The sequence below is a fragment of the Sphaerodactylus townsendi genome, linkage group LG09 (genome assembly GCF_021028975.2).
Source record: "Sphaerodactylus townsendi isolate TG3544 linkage group LG09, MPM_Stown_v2.3, whole genome shotgun sequence".
Taxonomy (NCBI): Eukaryota; Metazoa; Chordata; class Lepidosauria; order Squamata; family Sphaerodactylidae; genus Sphaerodactylus; species Sphaerodactylus townsendi.
Window position 1 is genome coordinate 31462183 of NC_059433.1, and position 24676 is coordinate 31486858.

General features: G+C 42.8%; 1 protein-coding gene across 1 annotated transcript in view; it reads left to right on the forward strand.

The window, feature by feature from the left end:
• The first annotated feature begins 14120 nt into the window (after positions 1–14120).
• The window catches only part of LOC125439312 (myelin basic protein), a 138774-nt gene continuing 128218 nt past the window's right edge, over positions 14121–24676 (forward strand). Inside the window, exon 1 of the mRNA XM_048508356.1 lies at positions 14121–14140. The gene's annotated coding sequence lies outside the window, so the exon portion shown is untranslated. The remainder of the gene's footprint in view (positions 14141–24676) is intronic.

Here is a 24676-nt window from a genome sequence, read left to right on the forward strand (position 1 = left end):
AGAAAGAATGAATGAGGCAGGAACACAGGAGAGGATATGGGGGTTGCCAGGAGAAGGGAAAGAGGAAATAGTGTGGGGAATGGTATACAGTGGAAAGTGAGTTGGCCCCCCACAAGCCTGAGGGTTCCTTGCCATGCAAGTAGGCCTGGCCCAGCGGTTGGGCCAGTTTTCCTAGGCAGATGCTGCTGAAATGGGAGGAAAGCTTAAGACAGAGGGGCAGATAAATGTAGGTTGGCCACTGGGTAAGAAGGAAATAGAGTTGCCAGCTCCAGGTTGGAAATTTGGATAGTAGAGCTTGGGGTGTTGGTGTTGTGTTCGGAGGGGGAATCTCCGAAGAGTATAATGCCATAGACTCTACCCTTCAAAGCTGCCATTTTCCCATGGAAATTAAGGTAGCCAACCTTCAAATGGGGGCTTGATATCACAAAGCATGGACTGATATGTGGATTTGAGGGATAGAAGAATGAGAAAAAAGATTTAATAAAGAAAGGTATGAACCTTATTAGTATGAATAATTAAGAATTAGTTTTATAGTAGGGTTTAGAGAGCAAGTAGTAATTTTTTTAAAGTGTGTTTATATTTGGTTCAGACAAAATCGGAATCCTTTCCTCTCCCCCTGTAGTGTGATTTTATGTGAGTTTTGTGTACTTATTTGTTTGGTTGATTTTTTGGTCTGTCTGGTTTTTCTTCTTTATGTTTTAATTAAAAAAATTCCTCAAAAAATCATTCTCTGGTACCATGCTTTTATACATTATTTAATGCCCTTGAGGGTGAGTTGAATAAAGAATCTAGACAAGTGCTTTCAGTTGTCAGTTATTTTTACTTGTCTAAGCCAAACATCTAACAAACAGCTGAGTTAAGAAATAAGTTTGTACATTAATTTAAGGGGTCGTTGGCCTGTTTAATGAGATCACTAGCGTTTGTTTTTTGTTAATGTGAAATAAAAATTGTGAATAGCTATAGAAATAAGATAGTCCCTTGTGTAAAATAAAGTGCAGATTGCTTGGCTCTGTAAACAGTCTGTGGCTAGTGGGGAGCAGCCGGGATAAGGAAAAGGTATTCAGGGGCAGGATTGAATTACCAGATGTTTGTGTCATGTGTAGGATGCACTGATGAAACTTTTCTAGAAAGAAAGATGGTTGAAAACTTTAAGACAGAGAAGTTTTTTTCTGCATGTTCAAAAGATTGCAAGATAACACTCTTGTAGTGTAATCCTGAACAAACTAAACCCATTGATGTTAGTGGATTTAGAAGGGTGTAAATCAGTTTGTAATCGCACCAATCGCACCAAATTCTGGCTTTGCTTCCATCTCAATGTCTGTGAAGATGTTTCAGATGCTTTAACTGGTACACAATGTGACAGAGTCGCTGCCCATCATAGCATTTATTACACCTTATTGTTTTGCTTCTAGCATTCACAGTCAGTGTACCATTTTTAGGCTATAAACTTTTTAATAGATTAAGCTTTATGAAGCTTAGCAACTACCATCTTCTAGTGGCACTTCATCATTGGTCTTTAGAATGGTGCCTTTTGTACATCAAATAGAAATGCCAACAACACACTAGAGAACAGATCTTAGTGGCTGTTTACTAGCGGTCAAATTCTTCTTCCAGGGATTTATGAAAGTTTGAGCTTGGATACTGTGTCAGAGATCCTGAGCATAAATAGGAGCATGAACAGGTAATTTAGGAACTCTTTTGGACAAAGGTTTGGTGGTTGATATTGATCTGGTGGTTCCAGGTACAGATTTAGTTGTAATAGTTTGAAATTGTACTCTCTTTAAATGTTTACTTTCCTACCTTTTGTGCTGAGCTGTCATTAGATCTCCAAGGGCCCCAGGCAGTAGGCTTTGAGTGGGAAGACCCCTCAGCTTTCCTAAATGCCCTGTCTTGGGATAGCTGCCACTTCTTTTCCTGTCACTAATGTCCCTTTCCTTCCTAGTGTAAACCAATGCCAAATGTGCAAGCAATCACTTTTCTTTTCCCAGCACACACTAGTGCTGAATGTAAGAGTATATCACCACCCTTTCAGGTCCAGGCCAATCAGAGTGTATTGGTGCTATGTGGCAGTTCCAACCAGCAATACAAACTGATGCTATGAAAAGTAGTGATGGACAGAGAGGCAGCGGTTCTGATGGGGCTGGGTCAGGAGGAGAAATGATGGGCGACTGTAGAAATAGTTATGTTGTTGGAGAAATAGAAGTGGCAGTGGCTTATTGTAGTGGGTCCCTCTCAGTAGATTCCTGATGATACTGACTGCTGACTCTAGTCCTCCATTTGGGAGGTTCAGTATGTTGAAATAGCATCATTTGCCACTTAAGAAGATAAAGTTCTGAACTTCATATGCTCTGTGGGTCACTGAAAGCTGTTAGAAGTCAGGCAACTTTGACATTGTCACTCCTGTACGACCCTTAAGTTCACTGTGCCTATTCTTTGAAGCCACTGAAAACGCTATAATAGAGAATTGAGGTTCTACTGGATGTGGGAGGCATCTTGAATGGGTGTTTCCCAACCGGATCTCAGGGAGGCAGGACTTAACCAAAGTTGTCACTTCCTGTGGTCCGAGTGGGCGTCACCTCTTCTCCTCAGTAATTTTCCCTGCCTAACAGGGAGCGCAGCACTCTTTCGAGCTCCTGCTCACCAAAACCTTTTTTCTTCTTTTCTGTACCCTTTGTCAGTCTGTATTCTTTGTCTTCGTTTGTCTCTGTCTGGGAGGGCTGGGCTACCTTGGGAACTTTCCTCCTTGCAGGGTAAGGAAACTTCTCCCCCCCTCGCTTCTCAATGGCGCATTGGGGCGCCAGCCGTTTCTCCCCCGAAAGGGAGACCTTCTCAGAGTCCTCGGCCGAGAGGACTAGAGCAGCCCACAAGGCTCGCTCCCAAGCGTCGGAGAAGAGCGCGGCCTCGGCGGCGAAGAAGAAAGAACCAGCCGCGAAGAAGCCACGCAAGGACGCGCCGCATAAAGACGGCGCGAAGAAAAAGGTGCGCGGCAGCCCGGCCATGGCGACCTGCTGGCCGGCAGAGCAACCACAGACCTCACAGCTGCGCAGAGGAGACCAGGAAATGGCTCCTCCCCGCCGCAGCCCGCAGCGCAGGACTGAGGGAAGACCTCAGAGCCCTGCTGCCCTGGACGCCGGCATCAGCGACCCGAAGAGGGCCGCGTCGATCACCGGGCAGGAGGAGGAACCCGCGGATGGCATCAACGGGGCTTCCCAGCCCCACAGGCAAGAAAACCGAGACGCGGGGGAAGGGCAATCCCAGACACCCACCTTACCAGGGGGTTGGCGACAGGCATCCGCCCAAGAGCTGGTAGATCTCTTCAAAAAGTCCATGAGGGAAGAGATCAGGTCCTATCATAGGCACTTCCATAGAAAAGGCAGATCCCCCTCATCCTCCCCCTCCCCACCACCATCTAGATCTTCTAGAGCCAGCACTCGCAGCCGGGACCCACTCTCCTTCCCAGGAGAGGAAGGGGCTAGTGAAGGGGAATGCACAGAATCAGACCACTTCTCAGAACCTGAACAGACCACCCCTGAGGTGGGAGAAGTGGCTCCTAGATTTTTCAAAACAGAGGAAATCACCTTACTCATATCTAAGGCAATCTCAGCGTTAGATTTGAAGGATTCTGAGGACGCAGTCGACCCCTCCTCATCCTCCACTCCTTCCAAGCCCATTAAGGGCGTCTCTAAAGGGGATAGGAAAATTTTCCCGCACGGGGAACCCGCCAAGGATTTTCTCCCCATTCCGGAATACTTTGAAAAACGTGCCAGGAAGGAGTGGGACAACCCTTCTGCTAGCAAAGGGTTTCCATCTAGCTTCAAAAAATTATACGCCTCTCCAGACTATATCCAAAGCCTGATAGCAAACCCTCTAGTAGATGCCCCTATAGCAGCACTCCAATCGGGAGGACTCGTCTCCCAAGATGGCGATGGCAACATAAGAGACGCCTTAGACAAGCGCATTGACGTGGTCTCTAAAAGACTCCATGAGGTCTTAGCCATGGCTTTTAAGATCCTGGCTTCCTCGGCCACCATGGCCAGGGTGGGCATAGTCTGGCTTCGCAAACTCCATGATTCCAACTTCACAACAGGGAGTTAGAGAAGGTGTAGAACGTGTCTTGCTGACGGTTTCCTTCCTAGCTGATTCTAACTTCGATGCCTTCATTGCAGTCGCTCGGGCCATGGCCATGGCCTCAGTCCCCAGGAGACTTGCCTGGCTCCGCTCCTGGCAGGCGGACCAACACTCCAAACAGCTGGTATCCGGATTTGCATTCCAGGGCGGCACCCTATTCGGCCAGGCCTTGGAGAGGATCCTAGTGGAGACCAAGGACAAGAAGAAGGCCATGCCAAAATATTACAGATCAGAGACCAATACTTCTAAGACCGGCTCCACCTTCAGGTCCCACAGAACACTCGCCAGAACTCCCAGAGATGGCAGACGCTGGAAACCTCAACAGGGATTTCGTAAGAGAACCCACCAGGGCAATTTCAACCAGTCCTTTCGTCAACATGCTAGACCAGGCAAGAACTTCGGCAATGACAGAAATCCCAACAATGCCAACAAATCCTGACTACACCATCCCAGTGGTGCCGCCTGCAGACATTCCAGGACCAGTGGATGGGCGAACATGCAGACGCTTGGACCAAGGAGGTCATCAAATCGGGCTATTCCATAGAATTCAACCAAGTACCTCCACCACGGTTTCACGCCTTCCCCACCAACTCCAATCTGACCAAAGCAAGAAGGACACAAGCTGCCATCCAACACCTTCTATCCATAAGAGCAATCGAACCGGTACCTCATGCAGAGAGAGGCTCTGGAGTGTTCTCTCACTTCTTTACCGTTCCAAAAAGAAACGGAGACTGGAGAGCCATTCTAAACCTTCGTTTCATCAACCGTCACATAAAACTACAACACTTCAGGATGGAAACCCTCCGCTCTTTCGTAGAACATCTAAGACCAGGGGACTACCTAACCTCCCTGGACCTAACAGAGGCCTATCTGCACATCCCCATAAAACCCTCACATCGCCAGTTCCTACGCCTTGCAGTGGGAGAACAACAATTCCAGTTCAAGGCTCTTCCCTTCGGGCTCTCCACCGCCCCGAGGGTTTTCTCCAAGGTACTCTTGGCCCCCATCGTTCTCCTTCGTCAACAGACCATCCACGTCCACCCGTACTTGGACGACATCCTCGTGAGGTCCACCTCCCAGCAACAAGCGGTGAGGGACATCGCCCAAACTCAGTCTGTCCTCCGCCGGCACGGATTCCTAATCAACATTCCCAAAAGCCACACAACTCCATCCCAACGGATGGAACACCTGGGAGCCATCATCGATACATCCCGGAACACTCTCTTCATCCCACCAGAGAAGATCACCAAAATGAAAGATTCAGTCAATCTCATCATTACAGCCAAGAAGTCATCCCTACTATACCTAGCCAGTATCCTCGGCTCCATGGTGTCAGTGTTCGACATGCTTCAGTGGGGAAGGCTCCACACACGCCCACTACAGGTCTTCCTCCGACCCTATCAGTATCAAATAATGAAGAAGGAAGACCGATACCTGACACTCCCTCACCACCTCAAAATCAGCCTCAGGTGGTGGACTGTGAAACGCAATCTCTCCAGAGGGAAGGTCTACCTTCACCAGAAACGCATAGAGATTTTCACAGACGCGAGCCTACTCGGCTGGGGAGCCACAGCGAACAACCAATTCATCCAAGGACAATGGTCCCAACAACAAACCAAACTGCCCATCAATCTCCTGGAGACCAGAGCGATATACCTTGCTCTTCTGAACCTCCTCCCTTTGATCAAGAACTCTCACGTGCTAATCCGTACGGACAACGTGTCAGCCAAAGCTTATTTGAACAATCAGGGGGGCTCCAGGTCCTCCCTCCTTCACCAGGAAGCGACAAAAATCCTGCGCTGGTCAGAACGACATCTTCTATCGATCACAGCAGAGCACATACAGGGGAACCTCAACATCTCTGCGGACTGGCTCAGCCGCCAAACCATCCAGGAGGCCGTGGCAGCTCAACCCATCCATATTCCAGATGATCACTCAACGCCGGTCAGCCTCAACTGGACTTATTGGCTTCAAAAAACAACGACGGCAAATGCCAGCCTTCATGTCCAGATTCATATCACCCAGAAGCTGTGGGAATGGGCCTTCCTGTCGGAACCCTATTTAGCCCCAAAAGCACTTCTGTACGCCTTTCCGCTTCAGCGCTTGTAATCCTTCCCAAAGGTACTCCGGAAGATCATTTGGGAAAAAAGCTTCCCAGTGATCCTGAAGTAGCACCATATTGGCCACGGCGATCCGTTGGCTTTCTTCCATTCTAGACCTCTCCAGTAACCCCCAGGACTGAGCTCTTCCGACTCCGTCAGAATCCAATGCTCATTCAAGGACCCGCATACACCATCCCAAACCTCCAGTGGTTCAAGCTAACCGCGCATGGCTGTTGAGCCGGAGATTGTTAACAGAGAAGGGCTACTTTCTGTTCAGGTAGCCAACTACCCTCTTGGCAACTCAGCCGTAACTCCACCAATAAGATCTACAACTCCTCATGGAAGATCTTCACCAGATGTGGTGCAGAAGGAAATCCATAGATCCTGAAAATCCCAGCATCCCCACAAAATCCTCTGGTTTTCTTCAGGAGGGTTTTCGAGCAAAAGGACTTCGGCGCCACCCTCCAGGAGACAGGTGGCTGACCCCTAACTTCACCCGATCTGCCACGCCAGACCAGGGGGAGCTCCCTTATCTACCGCCACCCTGATGTCATCCAGGGTTCCTAAAGGGGGGTAACTCAACTCCAACCACCCGACCCGTACACCCGGTTTCCAACCTGGCGGTTGCACCTGGTGCTATCAGCCCTCACTAAATCACCCGTTCGAACCCGGTTCAGGCGATCCACCTTAAGTGGCTGCGCGTGAAGACCTTATTCCTCCCTTAGCCATCACCTCCAGCCCAGGCAGGCGTTTGGAGACTTCATGCCCTGTCAGTGGACAAAGAACTGTGCCTTTCATAAAGAGCCAGGGGTGGTTCTTAAACCAGACCCCACCTTTTGTGCCTAAAGTCTACTCTCTCAATTCCACGTCTACGCTTGGGACATGAGCAGAGTGGTCCCCAACTTTTGTCCCAACCCTTCACATCGAGAAGAGGAGGTTATGGCATAACCTCGGCGTGGCGAAACAGCGAAGGCCTTCCTGATGATCTGAACTGAATCCCATCACGCATAGAGTCCAACTCAATGTTCATCAAGCATTATCCACTCCAAACCTGGGCCATCCGATGTCTAAAGCAGCCATCAGCCCGTTACCATCAAGGCCTGCATCATAGCCAAGCGATACAAGGCCTCCAACCAACCAGTTACCTCCGCGAGGATTGTGGCCCACTCCACCGCCATGGCGCCAGCGACCAAGCGCAGCCCAGCAACCTTAGAACTCAGGCACATCAGTATCAGACATTTGCAGAAGGCGGACCACCTGGTCCTCTGTCTCTTCTTTCGTTAAGCGACACTATAAAAATACACTCCACAGCAGCTGCAGGGAAGCTGCCTTTGGCAGAGAAGAGTGTTAGGAGCACATCATTGGAGACTGATCTGACCCCCCGTTTTCGGGACACTGCTCCAAAGAGGAGGTCCCCATTCCAAGATGCCTCCCACATCCAGTAGAGAGCGACCCATTGGTTTACTCACGAAGGGGTCTTCTGCTGGATTAAGGGAGAGCATCTTGGCCCTCGAGGATCATCATTAGTCTCCAATTCCTCCATGCTCTCCGTGTCACACCAGTTATATGCCGTGCGATTGGCTACCACAGCACCACCCTTCCCAGGAGTGCTTCGATAATAGATTCAGTATAGGGTTATACTTTAGTTACCACTGTTTTTCCAGTTTTCCGTTCAGTTGTTTGTTGTTGTTGTTACTTCCCTTGTGGATCAATGTGCATGTTTTTTCCGAGGAAAGCTTCACTGCTTGGACAGGTGTCTACTGAGGAGAAGAGGTGACGCCCACTCGGACCACAGGAAGTGACAACTTTGGTTAAGTCCTGCCTCCCTGAGATCCGGTTGGGAAACACCCATTCAAGATGCCTCCCTTAATCCAGCAGAAGACCCCTTCTCGGTGAGTAACCAATGGGTCGTTCATTTTGCATGGTCCTTGGATTCCCCGTTTCTGTTGCAATGTGTGACTTGTATCTTCTAGCCTTGCAAGTTTTTTAATTATTTGTTTGTGTTGAAATATTTACATGTTCTCACAAAGCTCAAAGACAAATAAGTAAAAGTAAATAAAGTTGTCGCCCATATTGACCCCTTGATGAAATAACGAATCTAAACTATCCTACAGTTCACAGATCTCATGGGAAAGATTTGTAAGTCCCACTTTGCATGTTTTAGCAGAGACTATGGAAGAACAACTGCCAGTTACTAATGCTTCATTCTTTACCCCTGAGAAATATCTCTTAGTGTCTGTTGAATCTCTGCTGTCACAAATGTACATAGGGTCTGTGTCCTGTTGGGAAAAAGGTCTTGAGGGAATTTATGCAGGCCTGAACTGATTCAGTGGCTGACAGAATGGGTCAACAGCTTAAAAAATATTTCCATGATAGATCGGTCGAGAACTTTACAGTGACAGCAAAAAAAAATCAGATTAAAAAAATAAACTGACAGAACATTTCCCACTCTTGAAGCACTCAGATTCATAGGACTATCGCTTTAGATGATGTATCAGCTGTCAGGTCCAGAATAACATTTTAGTTTAGGATTGATGTGATAGATTTACAAAGGATGAATGGTGTTTAAAAGCGGAATTGATTTCCTTTCCTTCAACATCATATAAAGCTGTGTTCAAGATAGTTAAAGTATTTTTCACACATAATTAACTTCTGGTATTCCCTATAAGATTTGGTCAGGGTTACTTGGTCAGATAGATTTTTAAAAAAAAAAAAAGGTTTGCACACATTCATGGAGGATAGATCTTTGGATTATTATCCTTAAGGATTGAACAGAGAATTTATGTTGGTGATGGAAGTACCATCACTGTGCATGGAAGCATTATTTCATGTCTGAGCTCTTTTCTTTCCTATCTAGTTCCTAACCAGTGGTCTAAAAACTTGTTTCTTATGTTACTTTAGTTTAGGTAGTTAGTGTGTCCTTTCCCCCATGAAATACTTTGAAAAAGAGAGAATTGTTAAGTTGGCTGTTAATTATTATAACAAGTGCCTACCTCCTTTTACACTTTTTGTTATTTATTATTTGTTTATATGGTTTATAGGCTGCTGTTCCCCATCAGCAGGCTCAGGGTGGCTTACAGCAGTTGCTGCTTATACAGTAAAATAGCCCTGATCATCAGACATCAGTGTCAGCATATTATAGCACCCTAGTCAACAGTGGAGATCAGTTGGGAGAGAATACAAATAATAACATAATGAAAAATAATGAGAGGGGAGGGGAGGCTAGTCAAGTTAGAACCCCCAGTGCTGCCCTCAACCTTTGGCCTGGTGGAACAGCTCTGTCTTACCAGCCCTGCGGAATTGAAACGAGTCCTGCAGGGCCCAAGTTGCATTCAAGAGTCCATTCCACCAGGCCAGGACCAGAACCGAGAAGGGCCAGGGACCACCAGCAAGTTTTTGTTCATAGAACAACAACAAAGCTTTCTTTTGGGGAGTGTATTGAGAGAGGCAGTCCCCATGTACAAAGGCTACAGACCATGTAGGGTCTTAAATGTTAGTACTGAAATCTTGAATTTGATCTGGAACCCTTGCTACTGACGGAGCACTGGTTGGATACGTACTCTGCATGATGCAGCTGCATTCTGAACAAGTTGCAACTCCATAGAGCAAGTTGCAGTAGTCTATTCTGGAAGTGACCATTGCATGGACCACTGTGTTTAGGTCTGTGTGAGACAGGTAGGGAGTCAGAAGCCCTGCCTGGCATAGATGGAAAAATACCCATTTGGCTACATTGTGACCTGTTTCTCTATGAACAACAAGGCATCCAGGATCACACCTAAATTCTTAATGTTTGGCATAGGTGTCAATTGCATACTATCCAGAGCCGGGAGTTGACATCCCTTTCCAAAGTTTCCTTGGACCAGCTATTGGAACTCTGTGTTTGATGGATTTAGTTTCAGCCGGCTCTGTTTAAGCCACTTCACCACAGCCCTAGACAACTAATCAATTTGTCCAGGGCAGCATTGAGCTGGTCGCCAGTCAACAGATATAGCTGTGTGTCATCAGCATAATTGTGACATCCAAGGCCAAAATTCTGAACCAGTTGAGCAAGAGGGCGTGTGTGGTTGTCAAATAACATCAAGATGTGATTTACTTCATTAACTCTCCAAACCAACTAAATGTATTGTATTAGCATCCACACACTCTCTAGATAATGGAAAATTAGATGCCCCACTTTCTAAGTAGTGCACTCTGCATTATAAACTGTGAACAAAGCGTTAGAAGGCAGTGAAATGGCTTTCTCTCCTGTCATTCATTACAAATAATTATTATTTGGGCTAAAGTTTCCTCATCTCCTTTCATCTCTTTGTTCTACAAAACGTTTTGTCTGCACTCAGGGGTTTCAGTGAAAAGGGCAAGCCATATTTAATAAAGATGACACGAAACAGCAGCAGGAGCAGCAGAGATGTGAGGCTGTTGGCAGAAATTAAGACATTTGCGTGCAGGATGTTTGATGGACCTCTTTGATGTGTTTTGTTAGACAGCGATATTGACAGTGAGAGGCATCCAGATCACATTTACTCATCCTTCCACGGCTTCCTGTCTGTTGCGTTGATGACATTTTTAAAGGATGTCTTGTGCAGCATGTTTTGTACTGTGCTACATAAAATATATTTTTAAAAAATCCTAGCTTTGCATTTGGGCCAACTGCAACATTGTATGAATTTCTTTCATATGCATAACTCAGACCACAATGTTTGTGTTTGAAAAGAAGGAAGGGGTCGTCCATGGGTGGTTGTTAGTAAAGCACATGGGTGTAGTTCTATGTAGTAAATTGATGTGGTTGGATGATTTCCACCATTACAGATTGTAGTGGGTATGTAGTGATATGGTTAAGATCTGCCCTACCTCAAAATAATCTGATTCAACCAAGCAAGTTGCCTTTTGAAACTGCTTCCAGGTAGATGCCCTGTAAATCCACCTTATAGGTAGATGTATGACCTACTGAATAGAGGATGAAGAAAAAAAACTTCATTCCATCATCCTGATGATCAATCATCCTGTAAACCAGAAGGGAAAAGCTGTGATCTAAATATTTTATGAAATATTTCAACTAATCCAAAAATTTTCTCAGAGCTGAAATGTCAGCATGTTTTCAATATGTGTCATAATTTACCTGCAAACCTTTATTTTATTTAGAGAACACTGAGAATTTTCTTGTAGTTTTCAGTGCTGAAACTGGACATATTTGTGGGTTGTCCTTGGATTTGAGATTACAGTACAAAGGAAAGTTCAAATGAATGAGTGCGCACTGACTTTAGTAAGTCCCACTGAACAGAGTGTAGAGTCTGAGGAGATTGGCTTGTAAGAAACAAAATGAACATAGGATTAATGTTGTTGTTCAATTCATATTTAATTAAGAATAATTTGGTTGAATTAATTTTGTGACTGGGTTGTCCCCTCTTTAAAGCAGCGGTTTTGATTGGACAGTCTTTTCATCTCGTCCATATCTAAGTTTCTGTTAAAATACTTATAGTTTTACTCTTTCACATGAACTAGATCTAAGCACAATTTATTATCCCTTATATATGTAATTTTGAGTTACTTGAGGAATCAACTTGCTTTCTACACATGTATTTGCTTGAGTATGTGAAATGACAGGATACTATTGGTTCATAAGTAGAATGTTCAGCACGGGGGACACAAATTTATGAATAGAATTTACACCTTATGAAGGTTAAAACAGATTTTGAACTTGAGTATAAAAACTTTATATTTATAAAGTAAAAGGTGTTAACATTAGCAATTTGGTTGAATTCCAATTTGATATTTTTTCTGCCTGCTTCCTAAGAGACAATCAGTTAAATAAATTATATTCATTTTGCTGTTCTAGGGTAGATGTAATTCCCAACATCCCCAAAGTATCTGCATTGTTTTTGTCTATAAATATTTGAGATTTTAAGTGGTTGTACATAACTATTGATGGTAAACATATTGGGTATGGTTCCTCATGTCCCAACCAGTGACTTAAGAGTACAGTTCTAAGGAGAGTTACTCTAGTGTAAACCCATTCATTTCAATGGGCTTAGACTGGAGTAACTCTGCATAGGACTGTATTGTTTGTCATGGAAGAGGGCTCAGTCAAGTCTAAGACATTGACATGGTCAAGTCTAAGATATGGACCTTGTCTATCCCCAGAGAATCTGAACTTAGTCCAGAACAGAAATATGCTGAGACACAGCATATAAAAATCCCTTTGACTGGCACAGATCCAGAGATCTGTTTGCTTTCCCAATTCCTTGATTCCCCCCCCCCCACAATTCATCTGGGTAGTCAATTCACTCCCCCCCAACAAACACCCTGGGAGGTGGGTGGGGCTGAGAGAGCTCAGAAGAACTGTGACTAGCCCAAGGTCACCCAGCTGGCATGTGCTGGAGTGCACAAGCTAATCTGGTTCACCCATTTAAGTGGCAGGGTAGAGAATCAAACCCAGTTCTCCAGATTAGAGTGCACCTGCTCTTAACCACTATACCACGCTCTGCACCACGCTCTAAAGCTCTGCAAAGTACCTCCTTAGCTTTTTTTTTTTCTAGCCTAAAATGCCACAGACAATTTAACCTTGCTTGATAGGGAAGGTTCTCCAACTCCATCATTGTGTTGACTGCCTTTTCTTGCTTGTCTTCAATATGGAAAATGAGGGTGCTCATTTGCCTATATCCCCCACAACACCCCATCCCTTTACATAGCTTGAGTATGGAGGGTGGAAAGGAGAGGAAGGGGAGGAGTGGCATGCAAGGGAAGGGAGGGGAACTCAAACAAAAATGCCTGCCAAACTGGGGGTTGTGCACTTCCACACCCTTGCCATTACAACCTGGAGGATGGGTGGATGGGTGGAAGGAAAACTGTGTCCCAATTGCCCCATCAGCAGGTGGGGGTGTTGGTGTTGCTGGTGGCAAGAGGCTTGGAACAGAAAGTATGTATTATGCACCCGGTTCTTCAACTCTCTGTATCCCCCCTGCCCCCCCCCCCCCAGCAACTGATTGGACGGTTTGGCTAGCCAGCAGTTCAGATTTCTGAAATTTAAAAAAGCATACTACAAACATTTTTAAAAGATCACTTCCGGGAGTCTTTTTTCCCTCTCTCTTTTTAATTAAAAAGCCAGCTCATCCTTAAGAAATAAAACAACAAATAAATCCTGTTCACCTTCCCTAAAATAGGCTAGCAAGTCTTATAAACAACATTGAACCAACCTGGGTAAATTACAGAAGGTAGAAAATGATCAGTGGAAGCTGAGACAGGAAATTATTGAATCCAGGCAGAGAACAGTGTGGACTAGCTCTGCCAGCTGGCAGAATCAGTTTGATCCTCAAGAGCTCTGGCTTAGTATCAGTCGTGACAGGTTGCGCTTAAGAAACAAAACATATCGTCTTTAGATAGCTGCTTGTTGTGTGCTAGATACAGATTGCATAAGGTCACACACTGTATGTTAAACATGCATGCTTATTCATTTTGCAAGCATGCATGCTTATTCATTTTGGTAAGATGAAGATTTGATTTCAGCTGTTAAAGTTGACTCAGTCATGCTACATACATGTTGCCTGGTATGTTTGGGGCAATTGTGATTCATTTTATTCTGCTTGAATGCTGCTATCAAAATTAATTATTTTCTCGTGTTGACATAAGCTCCCTGCTGCTTGGTATAAAACATTTTATCATTTTGCATTCACAGTTGTTTAAGAAAATAAACACTGGCTATAAGCCAAAGGAATGCTTTCCTTTCCAGTCAAAACAATCCCATTTTAATGTTCTCATTTTTCATATTTTTATTTTTTCTGTTCCTGTCAATTCAGAGAAATATTTTAGTCGTATACCCTTGACCGAAGAACGGTACACTCCTTCTATATGGGATGGTCATCCTCTTCCACTGAGCGTGCAACTTCGGGAGGGACGCACATGGAGCGGTGAGGGAGGTAGGGGACACCCGCCTAGCCAGCCAGATCAGCCGAATCAACCCTGGCTATCAATGGGGGGGAACAGATGTCGCACCCAGATCGCCCTCACATCTGAAATATTTTAGTCCTTTTTTCCAGCTGAGGCCAGGCTCAGGACAGCTAACAGACAATAATAATGCAAAATTCTATGTAAAATATAGCAAGCATAAATAGAACATTAAAACTACATCAACAATCATACCAAATCTAAAAGATGGTGACTCAGTTTCATTGCTTCAGGTGCCATTTCCAGCCCTGAAATAGCCTAAAAATACCATCTCATCATAAATTAATCCAACAGTAGTCAATCCATCATAAATTAATCCATCATAAATTAATGCAGCAGTAGGGGTGGGGAGGAAGAGGTGTGGATTGAGAGATCAGCAAGATGGGATGGGAGAAGCAATAGAGAAATACTTATCTTTATCATTCTGCGTTCGTTCCAGAAAACAGAGTGAAAGAGTTATTGATAACTCTGGTTCTGATAAACAAGTGACATTTGAGATGTCAACTGGATGGGGAGGAGCAACCACCAGCTGACAGCCCCATTAGTCTCTGTCCTGGGTCACCTTCTCTTCCAGGTGAACTGACCATGCTGTGGGGCTGCTGCCCTGTCCCCCTTCCCCACAGGCTATTTTCAAAATTACATCTGGAGAAAAGTGTTAAAATCAAACAGCTTTTTCGGAAGTATTACTATACTCCCCAGTCTTAAGCGTGCATTTTTAAAAAAATAAATGGATTGGAATTATTAGCTGAAATGGAGACTTGAACTAATTAAACAGAGCAGGGCAAGCATATAAGGTGTAACTTTAGCTGAGTCTGAGTCTGGGAAGCAATTCCTTGACCAGTTACTTGGGAGTAATGGTTGAACTACGTAAACAAGAGGCTACTGCTGGAAATGGCAGCCCTGAGTGGAGTCTTACCTCTTTCTACTACGTAATACAGCTCACTGGATGCCGTAGCACAAAGATTTACCTACTCTCCCCTAGCACTGGAAGCAACAAGTTTTGCAGTATCATTCAATGTAATGACTCAGAATGGAAGTAAATTAAATTACATATTATGGAACACTTCTTAAGGTATAATGATTTTAACTATCTGTTCAATTACGATCCATTGTTATCTTTTTCATGACATTAAGGCAAATCACTAATTCAGTAAAGTGTACTTGAATTCCTTGTGGAGGCAGAAAATGAGCTGTAATTGGTGAGAACTTTCTGTTTTTATATAATGTACAGTTCTGTGTCAACTCCTACTGAATTCAGAAGAGCTTACTTCGGTGATAAACATCTTCAAGATAAGAACATAAGAAAGAGCCTGCTGGATCAGACCAGAGTCCATCTAGTCCAGCACTTTGCTACTCGCAGTGGCCCACCAGGTGCCTTTGGGAGCTCACATGCAGGATGTGAAAGCAATGGCCTTCTGCTGCTGCTACTGCTCCCGAGCACCTGGTCTGCTAAGGCATTTGCAATCTCAGATCAAGGAGGATCAAGATTAGTAGCCATAGATCAGTGGTGGTGAACCTATGGAACGAGTGCCAGAGGTGGCACTCAGAGCCTTCTCAGAGCCTTCTGGGGAAGCAGTGTAGTTAAGCGCTGTTAGACCCCACTGATTTTCATGCGAAGAACTAAAGCACAATCCTTTACCTGGGAGTAAGCTTGGTTGCTGGCAATGGGGCTTGCTTCTGAGTAAACCCTCCTAGGGTCGTGATTCACCCGTTCGAAGAGTTGCACAGTTGCTTCAAAGCAAAGCCACCGACTACCACCAAGCTTACTCCTGAGTAACACAAGCCTCAGAGCCAACCATTTTTTCCTAAACTAAAACCTTAGTATCCAGGTTAAATTGCTGTGTTGGCACTTTGCGATAAATAAGTGGGGTTTGGGTTGCAATTTGGGCACTCGATCTCAAAAAGGTTTGCTATCACTGCCATAGATCGACCTTTCCATAAATCTGTCCAAGCCCTTTTTAGAGCTATCCAGGTTAGTAGCCATCACCACCTCCTGTGGCAGCATATTCCAAACACCATTATGCAGACAGAATGAGACCACTCTGCAGACAGTATTCATTTATTATCCATCTTTTAATCAAAAAAAGTAATAAAATAATTATCATTGTCTTAAATGGCTAGAATCTAAAGATTGGTGGATGATTGTATATGCTCAGAGAACCTCTGGACTTGTGTTTCCCAAGTAGCAGCACCCCTTATCCCATGCCAAATTAATTTTGGTTCTTTGGAAGCATTCAAAAACAGTTTGTGATCTATATTTCAGAGGAAGAAAAAAATTAAACATCCCAGTGGGAATACCCAAGCCTTTGTGCCTGCCAGTAGCTCTCTGGTTTCCAGCCAGCTTAAAAAAATAGCAAACATAAGTTTACAAACATATTGGATTGGATCTAGGCAGCACAGAATTTCCACTTGCACTAGAGCCTCTGCTCAGGCAGAAACATAAGAAAAAGACAACAGTAGACATTTGTGCTGTCAAACTTATTTGCCCACTTGTATTTCCTGTGTGCAACAAATTTCTGGGCACTATAACATTTTGGGACCAAAAACACTTGGCATTGCACAAGATATTGCACAGTTGTAGCTGCACGAGGTCCATTTTTGTTTCCGCTTACAAATTGTTGGGGCTAAGCCAGTGTGCAGATAAATATTACAATAAATATTCAACAGAAACAACAATTTCAAATTATATTTACTTTCAAAATTATATGGTTCCCCCGCCCCCTTTTGCTCCTCTCATTTCCTGCAAATCTATTTTTCTGGCAGAGGCATTTTGGCGGAAGGAATTTCCATAGACATAAGATGCTCTTCTAGCAAAACAGATCTGTGAGATCTATCCCATTATCTGTCGAATAATTATTAAGAATTTATATTCAGAATGCAGCTATATTGGTCATTCTTTCAGAATCACCAATCATACACATGTGCCTCGCAAAATGCATGAACACATTATTTAGAAAATCCTGGAGCACAGATATTCTGGTTCAGACTGTAAAATCCCCACGTTGAACACCTCTTAAATTACTTACAGGGTTTAAAGACAGCAGTAACTTCCTTACAAGTACTTCCTCGTTTGGGAAGCTTAAACCAGAGGATTGGAGATATTGCTTTGGTCATTTCTTAGCAGTAGCTCTTGCTGGTTCATATAATCTTACTTTCATCCTGTGTTTCTTCGATCAGGAAACGCATTAATTCTTTTAACAATTTTAGCTTTGAAACTCATTTTACAGCTAAAATCAAATATAGTGCATACTGGCATGGGTCCTCATGCAACAATATTTTGCTGGGGCAGGCGCTCTACCATGACTGTATATTTCCTCACTTTGATGTAGAGCTGCTCCCTCTAAATAAATTTATTTCTTGGTGTATTTTTCCCCACCTGTCAGGACCCAAGACACTTACAATACAAAAAAAAAATCACTTTAAACAATCAGGCAATTTCAAACCACCTCTGAATATCTCTTCCCTTGAAAACTCTGTGGGGTTGTCTTAAATTGGCTATGATTTGACTGCAAAAAAATACATTGAACAATACCAAAAATCTAATGTGACATGGATTAATCTAGTGTTTTTCTCCCCTACACAAGAGGACATTCAGGGCCTCAAGCATAAGAGGAGGGAAGGGCTGAGCATTCCTGCCTGGAGCTCTCTGTCTTCTCTGGCATTAAAAATAAAATACATTAAAGTGATAAGAGTAGCCAAGGCATAGAATTTAATATGATGGTTATATTTATTTAATATATGTTTACCAACCTTGAGCCATTTTGGTGGCCCAACTAAGAAGAAAATCACAAAATCTCTGTATCAAATAATGAAGCGGACGGCTCCTGTGTGCATGATGACGGGTTCGCACGGGGCTCCCATAGATAAGGCAGGTGCCTCTAACCACTGAGGAATTCTACACTGAGCCAGCAGATGTGACACTATAAATTGACCAACAGAAGAAAGAAAAGCAACCCTTAAGAATGCCCCAATAAAGGCTTACTGTTGGGAGTGTCATTTAAAGGGGGGGGGGAAATGGGGCAGCAGGAGATCAGCTTCCTTGAGCCCTTGAGCCTTAGGCAATCTCTAAGAAAGAGATTGGGAGGAAGGGGGCGATTTTAAGATGCCGCCCCTTCTTGTGCTTCTTTGTGAGTTCCACACTGTATATACTAATCACTAGAATCTTTTTAGGTCTTATCCTGTGAGTTTTCAGTTTGTGGGCTGATGAGTGACAGTTTGCTTTTGTATTTGAAACTGTTGCCATCAAAACATCTTGTTCTACATGCTTTTGGCACAGAGCAGGTGGAACCAAGTCGCTTGTCTGACTCACACTGTGAAAGAGGAAGTGCATCGAGGAGGTGTGACTTGCATAGACACAAAGCAATTAAAATGTTCTCATGCAGCCCAGCAAACAGGAACTCATGCGGTTTAGTTCTAGTCTGACTTTTTTTTCAAAAAAATTCATTTCTGAAAGTACCATTCAGTGTTCTTCTGAAATCATAGTAAATGTCCTGCTGTATACTGTGCATTGGTGCTAAATTCACATTTTCCACCATTCCCCCACATCTCACTGCAGACCCCACTAATGGCCCCTCATTCTCCCAAGAGCAGCATTTAGTGGAGATCAGTGGAATTAAAGTGGAGGAAGAGAGAAGTAAAGTTACATTCTGCCACTGGAAAATTAATCTAGATCCAAACCTCTAAACATAATAAATATGAGAAAACAATGTTTAAAAACCTTTTAAAACCAACTCAAATGTATGAATGAATTATTGAGTAGATTTGTTTAAATATGAATGAACCAGAATTGATAATAATTACTCCTTGCTTCCTTGGGTAAAGTCTATCCTGCTATTAATTCTTCTAACAAAAACACATTCTGAAATACTGTCCGGTTCCATCTTAGTTCCCGAGCACTGTGGTTGATTCTTACAGCACAAATTCCAAGGCATTCAAAAGTTACAGCAAGATTAGCTCCATAAAATATAAGCATTAAGCTAAAATGTTCTGAAATGACTGCAGAAGTAATCCAGTGTAAACATCAACCATGAAATTATTAATTAACACATACACATTCTCAATTAATAGATCCCTGAGATGTCTAACAAGCCAATAAATTCTGCAATTCAATAAAATGACCGTAAAACACTAATAATCCAAACATTTGAAAAATTAACTCAGAACGGTTTTTGAAAAACACAGTGGTGAGGATAGATTCGCACTATTTTTTCATAATGTACTTCTGGTTGGGTAGTTCAGTTCACATTTTATGTTCTGTGTCTAAAATCAATTTCATTTCTGGACAATTTAATGTTCTGTGATAATAGATACTTACAGATACACACTGTCAGTTTAAATTGCTGGAATATGCCTCTCCATTTTTCTAGGCAGTGTACTTTCCAGTCCCAATTTTGTGGCTTGTCACAATTAGCTGAGCTCTTTGGGGTGATAAAAATGAAAAGATTGTTGTGGAGATTGTTCCTGGAGGAAGGCCTGAATTCTAATTTACGGGGGAGTCCAATCCAGGTAGGAGAAGTATTCGATAGGCCACTGGCCAACATTTACAGGAACTTTAGAAGTGGGATGATGGGCAGAGATCATATTGGGCAGCGATGACACTGTGCAACACATAATGTCACATCCGCCGGAAAACCAGAATATGACATAAATGTGTTAGGTGAAATACCATGGAGTTATCGGAGGTAGCCAGAACATCACCTAATGTGGTTACATCTAATCTGGGTCAGATGTGATGTCTCAAGTTGCAGAATATCGTTTCTGCCCCTGGACCTTTCTCCCACCAGTGTGGGGAGCAGGAGGGGGAGGGGAAATGGCAATCCAGCATCACTCCCCCTCCCTTCTGCCACTCTTGGCCAACGAAAACTTGTTTGCTTTGTTTGGCATTCCCTGATTGGACCTCCTTCCTGTTTATATTTTAATTATTTTATTTATGTAGAGCCTTTTGGTACCACCTTTCCACCCAAACAAAAGTCCTCATTAGCCTTTGAGCATGGTTACAATGAATCAGTATCACTCTGAAAATCATATAAGCCTCTGCCTACAATTTGAAATGATATAGCCTAGACAAGGGCTTGGCAATCTTTACAATCAAAAGAGCAATCCCCCCCTCCCCCAAGTAAAAAAAAAAAACCTGTCTGGAGCTGCCAAAATATATTTGAGCCTTATAATGAAGGTAACACAGCCTATTAAGTCTAAATTAGCCTATTGACATTGCTATTAGGTCTAATTGAGCTTTAATTAATACATTTTATCACATGTGGATATACTTGACAATGGACTATTTATGATTATTTGGTACTTTAACTTTGCATTTCCATTATAATAGTACTATATTTCAGTGCACTGATGAATGCCCTATGGACCATAATAATGACAGACTGATTGACCAGTCATACAATTAAGGATTACCAGCTGTATACCTGCAGCCCACAGTGCCCCTAGTAACGTTGCCAAGATACAGTTGGTTAGTAGCTACAGCCCGTGGCTTGCTCTTCCAGCCTATCCCTACAGCTGCCGCATGCAGTTGGCACTGGCTTCCAGGCCAGACTGCCTCCTGCACCACTCTGCCTGGCCAACTGTCTGTAAAATAGGAAATGAACTGCATACGATTCCAAAGCCGCAGGTTGCAGACGTCTGGCCTGGACATTGGTTTAGTACTGCTGAACTAGGCTTATATTTTTGCAACATTTCTGACCGTTGTTTTCAGCATTTCTCCTTTTCCAAGTAAATTCTTTAGATGTACTTAAAAAAAATCTCAAAAGAGCAATTGCACAAATTGGTCTGCATTACAGCATAGAGAGAGTACATGCAAGTTGGTATTTTACATAAACGAATGCAAATACATTATCACGGGTTGTTTGTGGTAGCTCATATCATGTGCACTGTTTACAATCTTCATATTTTTCTGTAAATGCTGCAAGAAGCAGTGGGGAAACTAACAAATTTTCCCTTTTGCCTCTTCAGTCAATGGAGGAAGTTCCTTCACAATTTAAAGCATAACTGAAAGGGCTTCAAATTTTCAGTTTTACCTGTACCATAGAAGAACCTTCCCTGATTCTCTTGGAATAAGGTGAGGGTTTTTCTCTGTTTCAGAGATCATCTTTGCAGATTTTCACCTACAGTTTAAATTTTAGAATCCTACTGCACTTCCCCCCCTAACTGGCACATGGAAGTGTTTATGTATGTAACTGTGACATTCCCCCCCCCCCCCACACACACACACACACCACCACCAGGTACAAGAATTTCTTCAAGTATATTCTTTTTTCTCTAACCTGAATGAAGGCAAATATTGTCAGGCATAAAGATAGTCTGGAATACTTGTCTGTAGGAACAAATAAAAATGTCTGTGTCAGAAACTGAAATTGACAGATTACCTTTGCGTGGCTACCACTGATGGTGGCTCATATCAAATGAGATCCACTTGTAAAACAGATGAAGCCTGACTTTCTCGCTTCCTCCTCTCATTCCTAAGCAGAGTTTTACAACCTTCTAAGCAGAGTGGCTTCAGGATGTAACTCTGTTTAGGATGACACAGTTGATGGTAGCAACAGTTACCAAACCTTGGCCTGTATGTGGAAAATCTTTAAAAACTTAAGACTGTTAATGTTATGCCTCGCACTTGTTAAGAGAGCTATAAAATCTAAAATTGGCTTTGCATTTACACTATAATTAGATAATAACTATCTCGTGTGCTGTTATTAAAAGATGCTTTGTGGACGTTTGTACTGTGTAATTTTGTTATATAGGGTGTGTACAGTTCACATGCCTTATTAGACTGAAGTGCCCTCTAGGTTGCCTTTTCACCAGCGCAGTCCTATGTAGAATTACTTCAGTCTAAACCCGTTGGTTTCAGTTGACTAAGGAAAGACCCTGAACAATGTTCACATTTCCAACACACATTCAAAATGTTTGTATACATGTTTATCAGTTTCTATTGTGAAAAATACCAACAATACATCATTTTATAAAAATTCTGTTTAAAACTAGAACATAATGTAAATTTAAGCCCTTTTATTATCACATTGTTCCATTTGTTTATTATGTCTGAAGTTAGCGGCCCATTTCATCATACAGTCTCTTACTCCTTCTGTTTCAGATCTCAGCACGAACTTATACGTATTTGATAATAACATGATCGTCATTCATATATAGTTCCACTTCAAATTCAGTCTTAGGCTGTTTCCGCGCAGTCCAAATATCCCGGGATGGGCAAGTGAAATATCCTGGTTTGTGCAAGTTTTCTGCACAATTCCCAGTGCTAAAACGGGGTTGCCCCAATGTTGCAATTCTTTTCAGACATCCTACGGTGACCCTGCAAACACCATGGGAGCAGAACCGGTTTATTCTTCCCGCCTCACTGCCTCGCCCTCTAGACCAATCAAGAGGCGCTACATGTTTGTAGGGGTGGCCACGACCCGGTACTGTCCTTGGGTGGAAAATGGCCAGTTTGAATCCAGTGGTGTTATGGAGCAGTCATCAGACACTGTTGTTGTGGTTGTGGTTGTTTGCAAAGGGGTCAGCAATTCAAAAAACAGGGCAGAGACGTTCATTCAAGCTGCCACCCCAATACAACAGCCAATCAAACCATGAGTCACTGAGGGATGTTTGCACATGTGGGGATGCACTTGCGGTGTAAATACAAAAGACGTGGGCTTGTGTGGAACAAACTGGAGTGTTACCTCCTGGTCCTAACTCAGCTCCTGGGAAGAAATGGGCAGCTGTGCAGAGGGAGAAACTGGGATAAAATAGATCCAGCTTGTAAGATACCGGTTCTAACCCAGTATAATTGTGTCATGTGGAAATGGCCTTAGAATCTTCAAAACCATAAAATCTTTTATCTTTTAAATCTTTTTAATAATTATGCATAGAAAAAACAATGACATGTATGTCCTTCTGCTACTAAATCTTCTCTTGATCTCATTTTGCATTCTTCTTCAGAAAAGTCTAGTATATTATGATCTATCAACTACCTATTTCCCCATATTGTTTCTTGTCTGTATAGGACTTCTTGTGATGAAAACCCTAATGGTGTGTTGGATCATAACCTAGGTTTATAGTTATCACATATTATCAGAGTGGCATGCCTAATATTATGATTATTAAAATCCTATAACTTTGTCATACCATAGACAGCATGCCATCCCAATCTCAAATTAAGTCCCTCTACTTCCAACAGTCTTCTGTTTCTCAATATAACCCATTCTTTCAGTCAAACTGAACAACAGGCAACAAAATATAATTTCAAATCAGGGAAAGCTGAATGTTCTCTTCTCTTTGCACACTGTAAAGTTTTATATTTTATCTGAGGTTTTTTCCCCCTCGCGAAACAAAATTTGGTGTATCCTTCTGCCATTGTTTAAATGGAATATCAGCAGTCAACACTGTTGTTGTTTTAAACAAACAAAGCAATCTTGGTAATATATTCATCTGCTTCTCTCCAGCAATGATAAATGAAGATTATTCCAGCTTGGCAAGTCTTTTTTAACATCATTATTTGGAAATAACATACAATTCATATTTGTCAATGTAATACCCAGATATTTCACCTTTTTCCCACCTCAAAGCCTGCTTTGCTCATCAGGTCTATTTGATCTTGTAATTTCATCTTTTTTGTTATAAGTCTTGTTATATAATCTTTGTTTTTTTCAGTTGCAACTTTAAAATTAATCTCCCTTTAAAGGGTCGTCTAAAGCTACAACTTTAAAGGGTCCTCCAAAACCACAACCAAATCTTCAGCAAATTCTTTTAATTTATAAGACTTTCTTAATTTTTTATACCACAATCCTCCCATCAAATCTTATTTCTCTATTCAGTAATTCCAGAACTAATGTAACCAGGAGAGGAGATAGTGGGCAACCATTTATTTATTTATTTATTTATTTATTTATTTATTTATTTGTAAACCGCCCCATCCCCTAAGGGCTCTGGGCGGTGGACAGCAAACATCATAAACAATTCAATTCAACAAGCAGTCACATTTAAAATCAATAAATACATAAATTACATAAAATTACAGCGTTCCATGTCTTGTTCCTTTCTGTATTTCACATTGTTTAGTTAAATCTCCATTAACAAATATTTGTGCTAATTGCAACAAATAAACTGATTTAACCCATTTTAAAAAATTCTCTCTAAAATCCATATTTTCCAAGACTTTGAACAAAAAAAACCCCAAACAATTTCACTGCATCTGGAACGATCAAAGCAGCTTGTTCTTCATTATGTTTCTCCAGATATTCCAGGATATCTAATACCATTCTAACATTGTCCTTTAACTGTTTTAACACATCTGGCTGGCCTCTAGCGGGGCCAGGGCTTTTACAGCCCTAGCCCCTCTGGTGGAACAGGCTCCCTAAAGAAACCAGGGCCCTGCAGGACTTGCAGAGCTTCCTCAGGGCTTGTACAACGGACCTGTACCGCCAGGTATTTTGCCAGCCGGGTAGAGTGTGATCTTACCATCTAGGCCTCCGGTGGGCTCAGTTGTGGGGGAGGGTTTTCGCCATCTG